This window comes from Protopterus annectens, chromosome 5.part0, assembly GCF_019279795.1.
Source record: "Protopterus annectens isolate FY-2018-M chromosome 5.part0, PAN1.0, whole genome shotgun sequence".
In the NCBI taxonomy this organism is placed as follows: Eukaryota; Metazoa; Chordata; order Ceratodontiformes; family Protopteridae; genus Protopterus; species Protopterus annectens.
In genome coordinates, this window is record NC_056735.1 from 1038733400 (window position 1) to 1038755327 (window position 21928).

Genomic DNA, 21928 nt, shown 5'->3' on the forward strand with positions numbered 1-21928 from the left:
AAACAGACTTAGGCATATTAAGTCTGATATGGTCATTTCTCAGAATATTTCCTTTTCTCTAACATATGATGATCTTGGAGTTAATATATGTGTTTGGGAGTGCAGAGGTGCTTACTCCACCTAAAAAAATGAAGTTTAAAGTAGAAGGGTGATGTTCAAGTTTCACTCCTCTTCTACATTCCTGTCTTTATTTTTTGGCATGTCGGTACTGGGTGTTTAGTGTGTCGATATTTCAATACTGAGCCAGAAGACAATGCTGAGTGGAAGAATGAACAACAAACAGGAGAAGGCATAGACACATAAACATTTGAACACAAGGATTGGCAATATGATTGGGCGTCTTCAGCTGTAGATTCTATCAGCTGAGACCCAGTCAGAGATTACTCACCGCTGAGGTTACTATCACCACTGGGGCCTGCCTCAGATGGCGGAGACAGTGCTAGATGGGGCATGACTCAATGCATCATTGGACAAGGTTCTCCATCTGGCTGAGTTCAACATCCAACCACATATCAATAATCCTCTCCACAGTTGCCAGTGGGTGACAAAAGTGTCACCAACACTGGCTCTTCTACTAATCAATGCAAATATTCCAGCATCTGTTCCTAGGCTACCTGAAGTGGGTGGTGCAGGTAGGACAGGAGGTGTGGAGGTGACTGTGAGAGGCTGGAAGTCAGATGTGCTGGGCGCTTCTGGTGGAAGTGGTAACACTGCTGCTGTCACCTGTAGGGTGCTGACAGGTCTTGCCAGAGGAATGGATGCAGGTTATGATGTTGCTGCATGTAATAGTAAAAGAAATGAAGAGAAGCAGAGAAACAAACTAATAAATTAAAAGTATATAACAGATAGGATAGTGACACAGTGACAAAGCTGAATATGATATATATTTGACTGCAATAGAGTTAAATCTAATATACCTGTAGGACCAGCAAACACCTCTCAGTTTAACATGACCGTTAGCATACACCATTGAGAAACAGATCTGAACCAATAGCTATCATCACCTGCATTCTAACAGATAGAGGATTAACATCATAAGCAATCTGCCATGATGTCTGAGACAAATGTACAGATACAAAGAAATCATTCTAATCAGACACATTTCATTCACAGGTTGATATCAAAGGAAACAAGTATATTGACAAATATTGTGCATGACACAGATGTTACAGAGCTAAAACATGGCTCGTACATATTTCCCCTGTCTAATGCTATAGTTCATATAATGAGGCAAAAACCTCAACTTAAATAATTTATCATAACACATGGTTGGAGGGAGATTGAACCCACAGGCATCCTCACAATATGGGAGCATTCCTTAACATCCTGACCTACATATCCAAGTATATGAGAGGATGCATGCATGAACACACTAATAACATTCAACGGTCATACTGGTACCTTTGATCTATGGCAGGTATCACGGACTTGGCAATTATGTATGAAATAATGTTTTGGAATGAATTCTTAGTGCTTTTAATAAAATAAGCTGTACAGTCTGATGTCAGTATACTCATCTTGGGGCACTTGTTGATGTTCAAACCATCTCTTGCTTGTTTACTTCAATGTCTTCAGGGGGTGTAGAGATACAAAGAGCACTGTATAAAATCTGTGGATGGCAGACAGTGGCAGGTTATATGTGTAGCGGAAATAAGTTATACTTACATCCACAGTGCCTGCTGTTTTACTTCATCTTTGCATCGGTCCAGGAGGTCAGTATTGTAATGCCTCATGTCACTGTAATGGTGTAATGCATGGAATGCCAGTTACACTGGTGACAGTCTGAGCTACAAAAGTCTAGGCTTCAATCTTTATACTGAAGCCCTTTATAGTACTCATGTTAGAGTCTCTGGCTCTAATCCTTATGGAAGAGGTATAGAAAGATTGTTGACTCCCCTCACACCATCTCTGCACTCTAATGAGCACTACCCTCTCCTCTAGCCATGACATCTGACTTTGCTGAATCTTAATGAAAAATGATGGAAGTATGGTAGCCATATCAGGTGTCATCTGTTATGCAATGACTGGTGTCAACAGGTACCTCATTTGCCTAGTACATAACAAAATAAAAAATATAGGCATTGTATTTTATTATGATAGTTCTCAATGGCACTTTAAGGTGTGAACCATGACTGTGTTGCATCCCTGTGTATGCTGTTAAGAAATAAGGCACTACAGTGTTTCCATGTAAAAACAGTTTTATTTGGAAATACAAAATCCCCCTGGAAGCATGGTCTGGACCACGCATGAGCAGTGCTACCCCCAGTGATACAGCAATGTGAATCGAGTAAGGCTGAGCATGATGGTTAGCAGATGTGCTCATCAAGCAAACTGTATGATTCAAAAACAATAATGAATTGACCCCTTATCAGCATACTTATCATGTCCAGGCAGTCTATTCTGCATGATATAAGTGCAATGGCAGCCAATGACCTTCTGTTGTACTATGGAAGAACATATGACAGATGTTATAGTCTGAAACCTGCAAAATGTCAGTTTTAAACTTCAACAAAAATACCTTTGCTTATAACAGGTAAAATATACTTTTTACAAATCCATTCAGTTTTCCTAATGCTGCTTTTAACTGCTATTCAACCTGTTTTAATAAGGAGATCTGTCTTTATCAGTACTTGTAAATATGTTGGGGAAAGGTGTATTGACAGAGGGAGCCTTTAACAGCACTTGTAAATGTATTGGAGAAAGGTATATTGACAGAGCGATTGCAAGAGTCAACCAATTGCTGGTCCAAAGGATTGTTGAGCTTAATGTGAGGCATGTCCAAGAGCACATACTCAGAGCACAGTTTACAACATTTTTTTTCCAATGTGTATGATACAACTTTCAATAAATACAGTTGGCTGATGTATACATTGCACATATGTCATTAACAATGCTAGTCTTAACATTGATATGAACAGTCCGGCACATAGGCCTGTTGCACTGGTATGTGATTTTTATGTTGGAGAAATCTATTCAGTAATCTCATGTACATGGCATTACATAAATATCGTGGCTATAAATATATAACTATCAGGTATAGAAACAGCATGCTATATGACCAAATTAGGATTTGTAAGAACCACACGGATATAAGGCTAATAATTCCATTGTCTACCAAACCAACCAAATGATGCCTAAAAAAACAAGGTGAGCAGAAGGGCTCAGATGAATCCACTGGGATGTCCACCCATAAGCCTGATTTCTCTTGTGCAAAGAATGAGGTGCTATGCCAGGCCATCCATCCTCATGGGCAATGGTTCTTGGGCCTGCTGGCAGCTGACCAGCCTTACTAGGAGTGTGCCTGGGATGATATTGTCACAGATGTTGTGGTTAGTATCCACTACCATGATTATATGAAATGCTGGGCCGTATATGATGTTATGTTATATACGATGATATAATATGTGCCACCCATCAATGAACAAATCTCCTGTCACATGAGTTTTGGGAAGCTGGTGTTGGACTATAAAATGTAACACCTGTCATTGGCCTCATCTAAAGTGAATGGTAATTACAGATTCCCATAACGCAGTGCTGGATGTGGAATCAGAGCTGGACAGGTCACAGAATCAATCCACTGGAGATGCCAAGGTATGTATTTCCATATCTGTATATCAACATCTGTAAGTTCTCTGCTACCATTAGTTAATATAAAATGTATTAAAGCTGTCTGACTTATGTTATTTAGATGCATCAGGAGTTCAATATCCACAACCTTCTGTACAAGCTATACAAATAAAGTACTAATTGTTGTCATTTTTATATTTGTGAAAATTGTTTGCATGTATACTTCTGGTGCTGGGGTCACACTTCCACTGGATATTTTGTGTCTTGGTGTATTGAGGTGATTCTTTACCCAGCACTGTGGAACTGCCTCCATCAGATGTTAAAGGACCTGCAGCCTCTGATAATGATGGCAGTAATGTGTTGGCATATGCAGGGAGTAGACAGTGTGTATTGGACACAAGAAATGTGACCACTATATCCCCAGGACAGACAATGGACACAGCCACTATGCCTGAGGACACCTCGACAAATCACACCTCACAGGTAGGACAGGGTATTGTGGGATACTATCAATCAGTGAAGTGCACTGGCTCTTAGTAGACCTATGTCAGAATCTACTTCCTAGCACTCATGGGAAGAGAGGGTCACACTGGATGTGGGAAATGGTGTTCACTAGAGGCATGGTCACCATCCTTACCCTCTGATTGATGTGTCAGTCACAGCAAAGAAAGTGCATGTGTACGGTTATCATTGATATCTAGGCTAGTACCTCCACAGCCATGGTAGAGGTAATGAAGCTGATGCATGCTGTGCAAGATGACATATGGCAGTGCATGTCCTGCATGCGTAATTGCTTGGATAGACTTAGTCACAGACTGAAACATATAGTGTCTTCTCTTGCTCCCCTGCCAGGTTTGGGAGTCATCCATGAATGTGGTCAACTGCTACACCCACAGATAGTAACCAATATGGCCAATGATGACCAAGATTCCACTGCTGCAGGGGTAAAACTTCCATGGCAGTATCTGTTGTGGAGGTGTCTATACCCAGGAGAGGATGCACCCATGGCCATGGCCATCAACCAGAGTGACACACCTCACAGCATATGTCATTCAAGGTCATGCAATGAATCTTTACCCAGCCAGAATCGTGGTACATCCAGTGTAATTCCTAAAAGAGCCAGCTGACATTGATGAGAGCATGCACAGGTTGCTGAACCTTCTGCCAAATATTTCCTGGATCTGTTGAGTAGACAGAGCCACAATGCTACAACTACTACTGAGCCTTTGTCCCTGCAGAGACACACTCACACCATAACAGGCCCCAGTACATCACACACATTCACTGGCACTGCCCCTTCCCAAGAGCTGTTACATTAAAGGCCCCACCCTCCAAACTGACATTTCACAGAAAAATAAATTTTACATACATACTTCTCAGCACGTTCAAACTTTCCAGTGAAAGACAGCCACACCTGTGTGCCCTTCCACATAAGTGAAAATGATATCTGTGCCTTGCTCTTTGCACATTGTTACTTCGGGTGCCAATGTTGGATGCTCAGCTTGGCCAATCTATCCAAGCCTGGTGTCTGTTATGCATGCATCACTTTTATCATACTGTACTCTGAAGCTATGTGCAGTCTGTTACCTCTTTTCCTGTGCCACTGGATACTGCACACGTCTTCACCTGGCATGGTCATTTCCTGCTGCTGGCTCCTCCCCTGACTCCTCATCTGACTCTCCCTCCACTGGCTGGTACACTATGGCCTTTTAGTCCTACAAATGCCTACCCTACTGTAACTGCTTTCTAAGTGTGATGTACTGTAACATTACACATACTGCTAACTATTTTTGCACATGTGCCAGTGTCAAAATGCAGGGGAAGGGTACCATCAGATGAATCCAGACAGTAAATGTGTGCCTTCAGCAGCCTGTAGACGTACTCAGTGATGTTTCTTATATGCTATTGGGAATGGTTGTACCTATTGTATGTTTGACTTTGTGGAGTTCTTATGCTTATGGCTGTCTTGAGCCAGGGTTCCATGGCATATTTTGCATCACTGACAAGATGACCCTGTGGGAAGTTACCTCTTGCAAACCATCGGTAGAGATCAAAGGAGTGCCATATATAGGAGTAATGATAACTGCCTGGGTAGCCTGCACACACATTGTAGATGATACCATGAGCATTACAGAGCACTTGGCAGTTGGTAATTCCCTTTGTGCTTCAGATGCATCTATCCCAATTCACCAGGTGAGGCCTTTATTTCAATGTAGGTACAATATATGGTCCCACAGTCCCTCTGGGAAATGGGCTACAACATAGAATTCCCATATGATGATGGCAGTCTCTTCTATGACATGTATGAACCGCATATGATCCCCCACATGCTGAAGCATGGCATCAAGAAACTGGTGTAGTAGTCTCAAGGCAGATGCCTGAGTTACCATCAGTGTGTTCTAAGTAGGCCACTGAAAGGTCCTTGTAGTTAATATATGCAGAGCTACACATACCTTAATATCTACTGGGATGGGTACTCCACAATTACGAGGCTGCAGATGAGTTTGTCACATGTCCACAATGTCTTGAGTAATGTCCCTATCTACATGCTATCCATCCACAATGTTGGTGTCATGGAGTCCGTGAAATGTTAAGCACAGTCGGATAACTCTGTGCCTGCATGGCGGAGGATGATGTTGTATATCATCAAGCATGATAACAGCAATAACAGCATCTTGCAAACACACATTTACTAACACTGCAGCAACTCCTAGCCCTGCTCAGTGATCTCCTTACTGTGAACACCAGTATTTGGACAGATTCCGATAGACGGTGGAGGCAGCAACATTGCACAACATTTATATAGTTCTGATTTACTCTGTCATCTTGTTTTGCCACATTAGCATACATGGAGATGCTCATTTTAATAATGTTGCTCATTACCATATCATGATATGGTCAATAGCATATACAGTTCCAGTTGAGCTTGTGTGCCTGGCCATGAAGTGGAACTTGTTTTTCTGAATCACACATATCTTGAGTATAGCTGCTTATAATGTAAATTTGATTACCAAGATGGCAAAAGGTTTTCTGAATCCAACCCAGTGCATTCAGTCTTATATTCCAGCCTTTGTTGCAGCAACTAAGACAGTCTATCAAACTGCCCTATAGAAAATCTCAGAGATGACACAGGAAGCAAGTAAGGTTAGCCAAGGATGGTACCTGGAAAGCCAAAGGCAGAAGGCTGCAATGATAATAGCCTCTGGTGGAGTCTGGAGGCATTACTATTAACCCACAAATGTATTAAGCAAATGTGAGTGTATTAGCAATACATGTGCAACAGAGTGCTCTTGTATCAGTTGCTAAACCTGACTTGAAAATAGACAAAAGCCCAGGAACCAACATCATTGATTCAAGATGATTGTTAAGTCATCCTCTCCACTCTTTTCTTTGTTTAAGCTGTCTATAGCATGAAAGAAGAAATAAGTGGCAGTAGTAAGTCACAAAATGCAGTAATGAGCTGGAATGAGAACAATTTCTCTGTATTATGGGGTTAAGCATTAGGCCTGGAAGACCAGAAAGTGAGGTAGAGCGGCCATAAGGGAATGCTGGGATACCATTAAAAATTGTTGCTTTGCATGTTATGAACAGATTTCATGCATACTGGCCTGCTTCCTTAAAGGGGGGTGTGTCCAACAACCCTGCCAGCAAACTCTTGTTTAGAAACAGACATGACATATTGGGGGTTTATGCTGTGAAAGCAGGGAAGATTGTGTGCCATGTAGGTTAGCCTTATTTCCTGTAAGAAAAGGTGGGTGATTGTTGTAAAAGACCTGGAATGGGGAATCTTGAAAGGAACCTCATCAATCTAATTGCATGACTAGGGAAAGAGCAGGCAGGCCTTCATTTATTACATAAATTATGGGAGTTGTGAAAGACACATCATTACGAAAACTGGATTCAGAGCAGTCAGTTTATTCAGAAAAAAAAAGTTGAAGATGAAGAAGATAGGAAAGTGGTGCCAAAACTTGACAAGGCAAGAGATTATTAAGGATTCAGTTAGCATAGACTCAGTTTAAAAAATAAAAAAGATAGCTGGGCACACAAGAAGTAGGATAAGAAATGCCCAATCCTGGTAGGTGCATTGGTGCCAGAACTGGGAAAATACAGTGCAAAATCCGCAAGAAACAGAAACATTACTACTCAGAGTGGGAGGTTGGCATAATGTTTAAGGTGTTTACCTTACAAACGCAAGGTGCAGTGTTTGATTTTCACATGAGGTAATTGCCTAGGCTTAAAATGGCCCACAAGAGCAGCTAGCCTAGTACTAATCTATGAACCTATGAACAATGGGGCTAGGCCAGGTATGGGGGGGGGGATTTCCCCCCTGTTGCAGAAGGAAGTAGCAGTCCACAAAAACTGATAGGCTAAAAAAGAGCCATAAAGATGATAGAGTGGACTATTGAGGATAAAAAAGAAATTATGTAGTGTTACTATTATGTAAGAAGCCCAGAATTTCCAGACAGAAGATATACAAAAAGATTAAGAGAGAAATTAGAGGAAAGATAAATACTTCCACAAGAAAAACTGTCAGAAGCTTCAAATAAAAATTTGTGTTCATTAATACTACTGATTTATGAAAAACATTATATAGACCAAGAAACCTTGGGCCATTTGGAAAAAGAAGCATCTGAGGAAGTGTGAAAATATAAACAACAAAATTCAGAGACTTTTGAAAGGTATAAGAAAGAAATATGGACATGGGAAAGAAAGAGAGATCTGATATGGCACTATATTTATGCAAAGGAGAAAGCTAAATTAATCAACACAAAAAAGGTAGTCCCGGAGAGATACAAAGAGAAATACAAAGGCATCCAGATATTGAAAAATGCACAATAAAAAATAAGATCACAAAGTGGGAATGTAGAACAGAAGATTAGTAAAGTAGAAGTTAAAAAAAATAGAATATGAAGTTATGGAATATTTGCAAAGTGAAGGATTTAGTGTAGAAAGTCCAACACAGGTTACATTACAGCATGATGAAACAATGAGTCACCCAAGTAAGAAGAAACAGGGGGAGTAGGAGACATCTGAAGAAGAAATATGGACATGGGAAAGAAGAAGAGATTTAATATGGTACGATATTTATGCAAATGAGATAGCAAAACTAATCAATACAAAAAGAGCAGCACCAAATTATTTGAACAGGAATATAGGCAAAGACATCCAGACATGGAACATTTTACAATACAAAAAAATAAGTAAGAAAACAAAAAAGTAAAGTAGAAGAGAGGATTAGTAATGGAGAAGTTAAAGAAATAGAAACTGAAGTTATGGACTACCTGCGAAGTGAAGGATTTTGTGTAGAAAATCTAACTGAGATGACATCACAGCAGGATAGGGCAATGGATCCCAAAATTAAGGAGAAACCAGTGGAGCAGAAAACATCTGATCAGTTGCTATAGACGATACTGTAGAGCCTTTCATAGAAAACTAGTACAAACACTGAGTTGAAGTTGCACAGCAAGAGAAGGAACAGTAAACTGTAGCAACTCTGATGCAGTCAATGTTGTGTGGACTGATAGGCCACTGAGCTTCCAAAAAACATAAGTTGCCTGTTTTTTTGATTATTTATACAATTTACTGCACTTTGTTCGCCTGCTGTCTATTTTTATACTGTATTTATCTACTGTGTAATAAACTACACTTTTGTACTGCAACTGTCTGCTTTAGTACACCTGTTAAATCAAATGTTATTGCTGCTTTCACTGTTTACAAAGCTTTTTTGTTAGTGTCACTGTTTGTTAAGTATTTACTGGCATTTTTCACTGTTGTAAGCTACCTGTTCTGATTTTTCTGGTTTTCCCACCAAACACTGTTTAAATAACTGAGCTGTTAACTTTTTAAAACATTCTTTAGAGCCTCCTTGCTGATTTTCTGCTGTTTTAAATATTTTTTTACTGTCTCACTGCTATTTTTCTGCTTTTTAGACATTCTCTAGTGTTTCACGCTGAAACTAGTGTAACTAGAAGCTGTAGCATAGTCCAGATAGAGGCTTGCTGCTTCTGGAATTGTTTGTAGTGGTTTGTTTGTTCTGAGCATATTTTCCAGGCCATCTTGGATTGGAAGGGGCCTAGCTTCACTTTTATGAGAAGGCTGTGCTGATTGGGACCTGTATGGTAAAGGGAGGCCAGTCCAGGTCTTGGAATAAGCATCCTCATTAGTTCTTTTGAATCTTTTTAAAGTTTTTTTCCAAGTTTTTAGCTTCTTATTTAAACCCTACTTCTGCTTGTTTGCATGCTGCTCAAAGCTGGACAGTTAAATTCAACAAATTTCCTCGAAAACACAGGCAGAAACATCAATCCACTGAGCTCTTCTGTGATCAATTCTGAATAGCCTCCCCTAATGAGAACAGTCTTCAGCCTAGCATTATGGACAGTTGGACTACTCTTGATTTTCCTGCCAGCCTTGCTGACTTGGGTCTCTTGAGGCAGTGTAGCAATTGCCTCACGTACACAAACAACCATCTACTAATAACTCACTCTAGTATAGAATGCGAGGGATATACCGTATTTACACCAAGAATCTAGAATCCATGCTCTCTCTCTCTCTCTCATTCTAAACAGTAACATGGAGAAGGATGTCAACTCACCCACCACTACATATGCTCATAATACCACTACTCATACACATAGTATGCATCAGACACATAAATCCACATACATGGTGGTTCTTTTGAAAAACTTACAGAAACATCAGAGACCTCCAAAACACAAGACTGCTGCATCTAACACAGTACCCACAGCACCCATGACACATAGCAACACCAGTGTCTCACCCACCAAGCTGGTAAGGCGTAACACTCAAAAAACAAATTTTCTTGTCACTGGAGACTCAGTAGTGAGACACATCAGGGTGGACAAGGAAAAAGTCATGGTCAGCTGCCTGTCCACTCCCAGGATTCTTCAGATCATACATGGACTCAGGTCTCTCAACAACAAGTACCATTATGACTCTTTCATAGTTCATGTTGGTGTGAATGACCTGAGACATACCTCACTGGACTATATGAAGACAGACATGGTTGAGCGCTCTGAGTATGTGTCCCAGGCAGATATTTCCCTAGCCTTGAGCAGCATACTACCCTCACCTAGAATGATGCCACAATATAAACAAAAAATTATTGATTTCAATAACTGGCTCAGTTTTTGATGTCTTTCAAAGGGGTTCCAGTCTTGCCAGCCTGAGAAGGCATGATCAACAAACCTCGCACTTGGCACCTCTAGGCTTTTGGCTGCTGGCAAAGGCTCTTGCCTCCCCCATAGTGCCTGTTTTTAGGCAAGGTCTCAAAAACAATATTACAAATGTAAAATTAACCAATCAGATCAAAATAAGGGTCATGCTGCTAAAAGCTAGGAGCTTAAACCAAAAACTACACTTCCTGGAAGCACTTCTATCACTAGAAGATGTAGATGTCTGTGCAGTCACAGATTCCTGGTTCAAGGAATCAGAGAGTACCCTGGTCGTGCAAGGCTACAATGCCTTCCACACCTTTAGGCCACAAAAGGAACATGAAAAAACCAAAGGAGGCAGTATTTCAATCTATAGTAAAGATAAATTCACCTTATGTCTAATTACTTCCGGTCCAGGTTATGGTGGGTATGACCCCCATTCAAGTCATAGCCAGTTATAGATCCCCCTGCATGGGTCACAATGCCCACAAAGCCCACTTGGTCAAACTGGAAACAATCTGAATTTTACCGAACACACTGGTTATGAGGGATTTCAATTATCCCACCATCAGCTAGCAAACCTATACTAGTGCTAACTCACTAGCACAAAAGTTCCTCGACTTTGTTAATTATATACCCTGGAACAAACTGCCCATACCCTGACAAGGGGAACAAACATCCTGGATCTGGTCCTCACCAACATGTCGAGCAGATGCACTGCTGCAACTGTCAGACCCTCATTAGTTAATCTGACCACAAATCAGTCACCGAGCTGGCCCTAACACCACAACTCACAAATGGTGAAATCAGACTAAAAAACTTCATCAAGGCAAACTATACCCTCCTATGTGAAGGTAGAAATGCATTCCAAGCCGCATCCCAAGTTGGAAGTGGTAACTACACTGAAGCTTACATGAAAGCCCTGTACAATTGCTTGCATAAGTGTATAAACTCGGTTATACCAGTAAGAATCAAAGCCAGTGCTCCAAGTAAAAACACTCTGCTATGGTGGACATCCAACATTAACAAACTTTACAATGGATGCAAAAAGTTTCTGTCCAGGAAAACAAAGGCAAGGCCCCAACAACGGAAAAACACCCTCCTCAGCTTCAATATTCAAATAAAACAACTTGTGAAATCCTCCAAGGGCTCATTTGAGAGAAACTTAGCAAGTACAACCAAGGATAACCATAAGGCCTTTTACAGATACGTATGTAACCTAAAGGGTAGGATTCAAGCATGTGCAGAACTAGTGGCCTATAGTATCACACACACTGACCCCACACAGATAGCAAACCTGCTAGTGGATAGTTTGGTGACAATTTCATTCCCTTATCCCCTCCTAACTTACAAAAAACCTTCCTCCAAACTCTCCCCTACATATCTGAAGAGAAAGTCCTCAAAGCTTTGTCCAAGGCAAAAAAAACACAGCCTCTATGAGCCCAGACAACATCCCAGGTTGTTGCCTAAACAGGCTAAAACATGAAATAGTATCACCACTAAGTACCTTTTTCAATCATAGCCCAATAACAGGCTTTGTACCTGTGGAATTGAGAACAGCAACAGTTATTCCCCTCCACAAGGGTGGCCTAGCAACAGACCTGGGGAATTACAGACCCAAAAGCTTGACCAGCCTCATCTATAAGGCCATGAAATATATCATTATGGACCTCATAAATAAACACATAAGTGACCTCCAAACCCTAGATCCTACCCAATTCGGCTTTGTGAAGGGCAAATCATGCCTTTTTAACCTGGTTGATTTCTTTGAAAATGTGACCAAAGCCACTGACAAGTGGAAATCTCTGCACACAGTATACCTCTAACTGGCAAAGGCTTTCAACACAACCCCACATTCAGGCATTACCAATAAACTTAGCAAACTGAATGTAAGCCCCTTCATTGTAAGATGGGTTGCCAATTGGCTCATAAACGAGACACACACTATCTAAGTGGGTGACTCCAGATCAATAAGCAGACTTTTTACCAGTGGGGTGGCACAGGGGTCAATGCTGGGTCCCCTACTGTTTGGTATATACTTCTTAGAAGCTCATGTCAAAACTAAGGGGTTGTGGCTGACCAAGTTTGGAGACAACTGCAAACTAGGTGCAATCATTGAATCCTCAAATGGTGTCAGTATACTCCAGGAGGGACTCATGCAGACCAGTGACTGATTTATTAGTCACAATCTCAAACTGAATGCAAAGAAATGTATCATGATTCCATTTGTCACAAACAATGCCCCCTCACACTATCAAATCAACAACAATACACAAAGTACCCATGAAGTGGCAAGGGACCTGGGATCACAAGTTGTTTGCAACCTTAACTTCAACCACCATGTGTCTACTGTAGTAAGGAAAGCTTTCTATGTAGCACACTTGATAAGTAAAGGCATCACCTCAAGAGCAAAAGAAGTTATAACTCCACTATAGTCTGCAGTTATCCAGCCCATAATTGAGTATAATGCCCTGTTTTCATGTACAGTACTAAGTACCTACAGCAATTAGAGAGACCTCAGAGGTTTCTAACAAAGAAGATCAAGGAGCTCCAGCATGTGCTTTAACCAGACGACTAAAGTCCCTGTCATTATACTCGGTATGGCATAGACTTTTTAGGGGAGACTTATACCTGGCCTACAGACCAATCCAAGACACAAACCTAATGAACTTGCTGCATATCCATAAATCAAATGGGACTAGGGATACCTGTTCCAGAGACCTAAATATGGCCTGCAACTGAAATAGGGCATGCTGGAGGGACAGATTAATCTCCCAGAGACTGCTGTGTCTTTAGAACAGGCTACCAATTCATGTGAAACAGAGCACCTTGTTGACACTGTTTAAGAGGAACCTGGACAAGTGGATGGGGACTATAAATTCTTAAAAAAGGATAGAGCCCACAACCCTCCTGAACATGGGCAGTCATCACTAAATGCTAAATGCAGTCTTCGGTATTGACTAGCAGTTCTTTGGTATTATATTGGGATGAAACGGCTAGGCTTAAAATGACCTTTGGGTCGATAGCCTAGTAATCCCCTATAATCCTATGAAAGAGCAATGGATGACACAGGATGAAACTGAAGAGAATATGGCACAGGGAGATGCTCTGGAACTTTCTATAGAATGCCTACAGGAAATGTAGAATAAAGAATGTGCCCTCAGTTTAGAAGAAAAAGATCTAAGAGAATAGTTGCTTGATTTAATAGAAATGGACAGACATGTTAAGATCAATGAAAGAAATAGACCACATAATGTCAATAAAATCCAAAAAGTTAGAAGTTTGACAAAACAAATTAATGCAGTAATTAAGAATGTCCATAGAGATTCATGCGATATAACAGAAGTAAATAGGATATATTATTGTGCAGCTAAATTAATAACAAATAAAGTCTTCCCACAAAAACACAGGGTAGTAAGGGAAAGGAAGGGGAGAAATGGAATGCCATCCCAGCAGTATCAAATAGAGATAACTATAAAGCAATTGAGATAAGAAGTGTCACTGTTAGAAGAGTATAGAAGAGGAAATAGATCAACAAATATACTCAGAAGGATAGACGTGATAAAAGCAATGTGCAGTATCAGAACAGATTAGGATTTATCGTGCACTATTGCAAATAATAAACTAAAAATGTCAGCACAAGCAGAGAAACTTAGAAGATATGCAGATAAATATAAAGGAAAAGTACAAAATAACCAGTTTATTGATGTCTCGAAAAGTTTTATAGAGAACTGGATAACAAGGCAAAAGAAATTCAAACACCACCAAAAAAAGAAGAAATAGGTACATTTTGAAGAAATATCTATGAAGATCATGTGGAACATAACAAAGATGCTAAATGGATAGAAGAAGTAAAAGAAAGAATAAGAAGTTCAAATGTACAGGATATGAAATGGGATTAAGTAACTGGCAGAGAGATTGAAACAGAAGTTACAAAAGCTCCTAATTGGAAAACCCCAGGCCCAGATGCAGTACCTAACTTCTGGCTAAAAGTATTAACATCTTTACATGAAGACTTAAGTCATGAGTAAAAACTATTTATATGTGCACCCTAAACAGACACCAGCCTGGTTAACAACACTAAAATCAATGCTCCTACTTAAGAGTGGACCTGCAAGCTATCCTAAAAACTGTAGACCAATAACTTGCCTTCTGACAATGTATAAACTATACACTGGAATTAGAGTTTACAGTCGTTTAGAAGAAATCTCAATCATGGCAATAGAACAAAAGGGTAATAAAAGAAAGTTATATGGAACAAAGTATCATTTGCTGCTAAACAAAGTCATAATGGAGAGCTGTAAAAAGGGGAAGAATCTAAGTATGGCATGGATAGACTACAAAAAAGCATTTGTTAGTATCCCACATTCATGGATAAAATAGTACTTAAAAATGTACAAGATACACCCTACACTGATCAATTACATTACAGTGACCATGAAACAGTGGCCAATCACTTTACAGTTAAGCCATGATAAAGGACAAATTATTATTCCAGGGATAAAAGTAGAAAAGGGGGATAATCCAGGATGAATTTCTGTCACCACTGCTCTTTTGCCTTCCCTTAACCCATTAAGTTATCTACTTAACAGATTAGGTCATGACTACAATTTGGCTCCCAGAAAATAACAAAGTGTAAAGACTTCTCATCTGCTCTTTGTCGATAATTTAAAACTGTGTAGTTCATCAGATGAGGAACTGAAAGCACAACTGCAAGTCATCAAATGTTTTTCAGATGATATAAGAATGTCATTTGGTCTTGATAAATGTTCAAAAGCAACTTTTAAATCAGGAAAGCTTCAGCACCCAGAAAACATCACTTTGGGACAGGAATATGATATAAAAGAACTTGAGCAAGAGGGGGTATATACATATTTGAAAAGTGATGAAGTATCAGCAATAAAACATGAACAAATGTGAATAAAACTTAGTAAGGAATATTTTTGATGTCTTAAATTAATCATGAAAACAGCATTGACATATAAGAACAAAGTCCAAGCTATAAACCAGTTTACTCTTTCTGCCCAGACTTACAGTTTTGGAGTTACTGACTGCCCCCAAAAGGTGTTGGATAGGTTGGACAGGAAAACAAGAAGGATGCTTCATGCTCATCAAATGATTTATAAAAATCAGTGCATAGTAAGATAATATATTCCCTGCCCCTCCCAAGGCCCAAACATTGTGAAAGTTTTGAAACATGATGCAAATAAGTCTAAGATGACTTCCCTGCTTAGTTTAGCAGAAGCGTATCAGCATCAAATGGAAATGGAAACCAAACCAGAAGTAGATAAAAATCAGGCAACAAGTGAATGTGCCAAAAAACAAAAGAAAGAATATAAAGTGTAGGATCAGATGAGAAGGCAAGAAATGTGGAAAATGCATAAATATAGCTGCAAGTATAGAAAACTCTTGAAATAACCTAATGTTGATCAGGATCGAATGCAGGAATTAAGAAGAGGTGAATTTAAACCAAAAGATGAAATGTTAATATTGGCAGCCCAAGACAGTGGACTTATGTACATGTTGGTTTACAAAGTCTATTGAACATGTGGGAAAAACAGACAAATGTAGGATCTGTAAAACCAAATTGAAAACAATCACACATCTTGTTGCTGGTTGTGATATACGAATGGCAGAATGAATGTATACTGAAAGGCATAATAATGTGGTAAGACTGCTTCATTGGGGATTTTGCAAACATTATAATATTAAAGTAGCTGAAAAACACTGGAAACACAAGCCACAAAGCATCATAGGAAATGAAGTTCATATCACATGGGATCATCCATTATCAACAGTTCAAACATAGATGCATAAAAAGCAGACATAGCAGTCCATGAAAAGAATACAAAAGTAGAAATGATCATTGAAATTACTACACCTATGACTACAGTATCTTATATACTGACAGACACAAAGAAATAAAATATCAGGATGTGCAGGCAGAAATGAGGGCAATGTAGAAGAAAGATACCAATACAGTTCCAGTAGTAGTAGGAGCAACTTGTCTTATAAAGAAGAATTTAGAATCCTATTTAGATATATTACTGATACATGTAACTGCATTGAAGTTGCAGAAGGAGTCATTACTGGGTACATTATGGGTGCTGCAAAGAGCACTTCTGGCTAACTGACCCCGGGATCCATGAAAGCTCTGTGTAAGAATAAGTGTATTCTTGCACGGAGTGGATTGTGCCCTTGCAGAACAGCAGTGCGCCTTGCATATTCATGAAGGCATGCTGCTGTATAACCTGCATGGGCACAATTGGTGAACAAGTGCAGGGGGCGTGTCTGAGCAGGGCTTGTACAGGAAACATGCCCCCTGCACTCAGAAAGCACCGTATGGCACTTTGAAAACAAAAACAGTGTCTGCGGACATTGTTTCATACTTCTCAACTGTACAGATTTTCATAGAAGGCAAATGTTTGCCTCGTATATTAGGTGTGTTCCTCCTAAAATCTATATATGTCTGGCAAAGACCTGAGGATGGATGTCATTAAATAATGACAAACATTTGAGTCTAAGGCTCCACATTCTTCAATAATGTCATGGCTAATGCAAAACCTATTATTCTATCAACTTTCTACATTTGTAAGAGCAATATTTAAAATATGTCCCTATTTGTCCCCTCATCATGGTAGGCTTTATCTAGGTTTTATGCTCTAAGAGGTTTACAGGTATGAGTATTAGCTATGTACATATCCCTAAACTAAGACAAATAAAACAAATATTTTTTTCCCTTCCCACTAAAGTTTAAGCGTAGCTGACCGGGCGTGCACATTGTGCTGCTGTGTTCAGCAGAGCTTAAACATCCGAAGGAGCTAAATAGAAATATACAGCCAAAGTACTCAAAGTGAAAAGATAGTGTAGTGGTTACGGCTTTCCCTTAGCATGCAGTCATTCACAGTTCAAGCCCCAATGCAATCCATTCATTTTTATATGTGAAAGCAGCACTAAAATATCTTTTTTTATAAATAGGTAGTAAATAATATATATTTGTTAACCAGGGTAGTGTAGCAGGTCCAAATGTGAGGTGTCAGTGTAGTACAGATGTGAAACCCCCATATAAACACAAATGTCCCCTACAGTATAGCCACACAAGAATATAATGTAATGAAAGCACATAGGAGGATGTTATGGAAGATAAACATACATATCATAAGATGTCATTAATAAGGAATCAAACCCACAATCCTGATAGTCCATAAAATGAAAGCTGGGCAACGCTAAATTTTGCTCAGCTATGTTTAGCTGATGTAAGCATGGCTTAAATCTAAATGCTTAGCAATAATTAACATAGCTAAGTGGATTTGCCACAGGTAAGCAGTGTTTAGCATCTACCACTTTAAGCAATGCCTATCTTAGCTAAGCAAGTTTAAGCAATGCTAAGCAATGCCTACACAGATTAAGCAGTTTCCCATTTAACTGCGTGTTGGCATTGCTTACCATCACACAAACCTGCTTACAACTGCCTTAATCACTCTGCATCCATCAGCCACTGTTCTGCCCAGCAATGAAATAATCAGCGCTGCCAAGTTTCAAACCCAGGATCCTATACACCATAGTCAGAGCAATGTACCACTTCACCATCTGTGCTGTAATAATGAGTGCTGCTTTTTCAAATATATCATTCAGTACAGGTATAGAATAGTAGGGAACAAACACAGTGGAATCAGTCATATTTAGTATATATAATATACATATATAGATGTGTATGGTGATAGATAAATATGAAAAAGTATATACATCAGATACATGGAGCTATACATATAAAACAAATACATATAGAATATATGCATATATATTGTTATATAAATATATGTATAGATATAAAAAATATACATATATATATATTTTTTTATATGTATGTATATATATATATGTGTGTGTGTGTGTGTGTGTGTGTGTGTGTGTGTGTGTGTGTGTGTGTATATATATATATGTATATATATATATATATATATATATATATATATATATATATATATATGTATATATATATATATATATATATATATATATATATATATATATATGCTCATAACATGTAGTGGAGTCATACCCAGCACCATACCTCTCCACCTCTTAGTGCAAGAATTCTGGACAAACACTGTCAAAACAGGGGGACAATGGGCCAAGACTAGGGCGATAATGTACATACTGCAGTTATAAATTTTATTTTTATTTTTATTTATTTATTTTACATTTGTTTACCGGGCTGGTCTGACTGGATATATTTCCATTTTCAGCAGTGGCCCGGGGAGAAAAGCTCCACATAGAGACAAACACAGTTACATTATATATATATATAAAAAAAAAAAGTAGCTGGTTAAACAGGATTCTAGACTACATTACACAATTTATACTTACATACTAGATAGAGCATCACCATTAAGTTCTATTATAGAAATACAAGATAGAAAGGTTCTGCAACAGTAAAACATTTGCGGAAGGTGTAAAGCACATGCAGGAAATTACTTTCACATCCAAATTTTTTTAATAGATTGTAATAGTTACTACTTATTAAAGGAGATTATGATAGAAGCTTCTCAAAGGGTAAGCAGCAGAGAGTAATGAAAAGAAGTTGTTAAAGAGAGAGAAACATTAGTGGAAATCACAAAATTAGTCAGGATTGATGCATGGGCATAACCAGTGTATTTTTAGGTGTTTTTTAAGCTTTTGTTTAAAGAGGACAGGGGAGGGAATGGAAGTTAGAGCAGTAGGTAGAAGATTCTAATATTTACCGATGGTATTGGGGAATAGGGAGTCACCAGCGATGTTATTAGACTTAGTTAAGCTCTCTAGAAGTTTGCTTGAAGAGCGTAATGAATTTAGGTTAGTGTAAGGGGTAAATAAATTAGAAAGTATAGGCGTGTTATTAGGTTGGTAAAATATCCTATGGACAAAGGTGAGTTGGGAAAGTATCAACATGTTTTTTAGTTCAAGCCAGTGGAGTTGCTGTAGGTTCTGACAGTGGTGAGTTCTAAATTGGTTCCCAGTAGCAAACCTAGCAATACTATTGTATGTATTAGCCAGTTTAGAGAGATTATTTTTCTTTAGGTTAGTATATATGGGTGAAGCATAGAGAAGAGTAGAAATAAGATGAGAGTGGGCAAGTCTAGCTTTGGCTGTTGGAGTTAAGAACATTTTAATTCTGTAGAAGGAGCCCAGTTTTCTATTTACAGTTTTGATAGTGTTATTAATGTGATTATCAAAGGTAAGGTTATTGTCTTTAGTGACACCTAACAGTTTGGTGGTAGAATCAGGGGATATATGGGTGCCATTTTTGGATAAGATAGAGAAATCTATTGGGGAGGACTTAATAGTAGGCTTAAAGAGCAGGAGTTTGTTTTTTTTTGGCATTCAAAAGGAGGCAGCGTTTTAAGAACCATGCCTCAACTGTGTTAAATACATTTTGTGTTAGTGTTTGTAGTTCCGAAATGGTTTTAGCAGAACATATGAGTGTAGAATCGTCTGCATATTGTATGCATGTAGCTTCAGGTATAGCTACTTGTAAGTCATTTATGAATAAGGAAAATAGAAGAGGTCCTAGAATAGAGCCCTGGGGGACACCAAGTGAGACTGGCAGAAGAGATGAAAGTTTGTTATCCCAGAGAACTGCCTGTTGCCTGTTGCTGAGGTAGGAAGTGAACCAGCGAACAGCCTTGGGGTCTAAAGAAAGAGATTCTAGGGTTTTTATGAGCAGGGGATGGTTAACCATATCAAAGGCTTTTGACAGGTCTGTAAAGAGTGCTGATGAGAGGATGTTATTGTTGCGGTTTTTATTGATGAAATCAGTAAAGGATAGGAGAGCTGTGGTGGTACTATGAAATGGCCTAAAACCGTGCTGGCAGTTAGCTAGTAAGTTATGTTGAGTTAAGTGGCCCATTAACTGATAGTGAATACATTTCTCCATAATTTTTGCTAAGGATGATAAGAGTGCTATAGGCCTGTAATTAGAATACTCATTAGAGTTACCTCCTTTATGTAAGGGGATAATGTGGGAGATTTTCCAGATAACAGGGATGGTTTCTTCAATGATGGTTCTGTTTATAAGGATGGATATGGGATAGGCCACTGTATCAGCTGCTATTTGAAGGTATTCTGATGGTAGCTGATCAGCAGAGGGGGTGCAGGGTTTAAGTATTTGGATACGTTTTTGGATAAAGGTGGTAGAGATAGGTTGTAGTTGGAAAGTAGGGAGATTTAAAGATGTGTAGCTAGGGAGGCTAGACTTGTCTATGGAAAGGTGAGAGGCTAGTGAATTAATGGTATCAGTAAAAAAGGAATTAAAGGCATTAGCTGTTTCATGTGTTGTATTCTTTTCAGCCCTTAAGGGGGAGGGTGTACTAGTCTGGCCTGGATGTAGTAGTCTATTTAAGGTTGACCAGAACCTTTGGGGGTTGTTGTGATGGATTTGCTGCAGTTTACTATAGTAGTTCTTTTTGTCTGTAAGTATGGCTTTTTTAGTACTATTTCTTAAGTGTCTAAAGATTTGTTGATCAGAGGTTGATTTGGTAGCTCTCCACTTTGCCCATGATTTGTTTCTAAGTAATCATTTTTGTCTTGTTTCTTTAGTCAGCCAGGGGGCAGGCTTAGATTTGACTCTAATAGAACGTTTTGGTGCATGCTTATCAAGGATTGTTAAGAATTTGTCATTAAAATATTTAACAGCATCTTCAAGTGAAAGAATTTTTAGAGGGTTCCAGTTGCAGGCATTTAGTTCAGTTTTGAATAAAAGTAGGTTAAAGTGTTTATTACTTCGTGAGATCCTATAGGTTGGGGTGCTAGTAATATCACTCTTTTGCCTTATGATGTTAGTTAAAGTATGGTCGCTTACATCATCAGGCAAAGTACCTACTAAATAAGTTTGTTGTTTGTTAATAAAAATCCAATCTAATATACTTTCTTTGTTGTTAGGTGTATTAATTCTAGTGGTGGTGTTTATTGTCTGAATAAAGCTATGAAGATTAATGTGTGAGGAAGGGTTGTCTGTATTGATTGAGGACCAGTCATAGTTAAGACCTCCTAATATGATAGTTTCTTGTGGGTAAGTAGAAGATACCCAACTAAGGATATTTTCAATTATGGTAGAGTTATTTCCAGGAGGTAGATATATACAGATAATATAGATTGATTTGTTTGGGTTTAATTGTAGTTTCGAAATAAGGAGTTCAGCCTTAGTATCC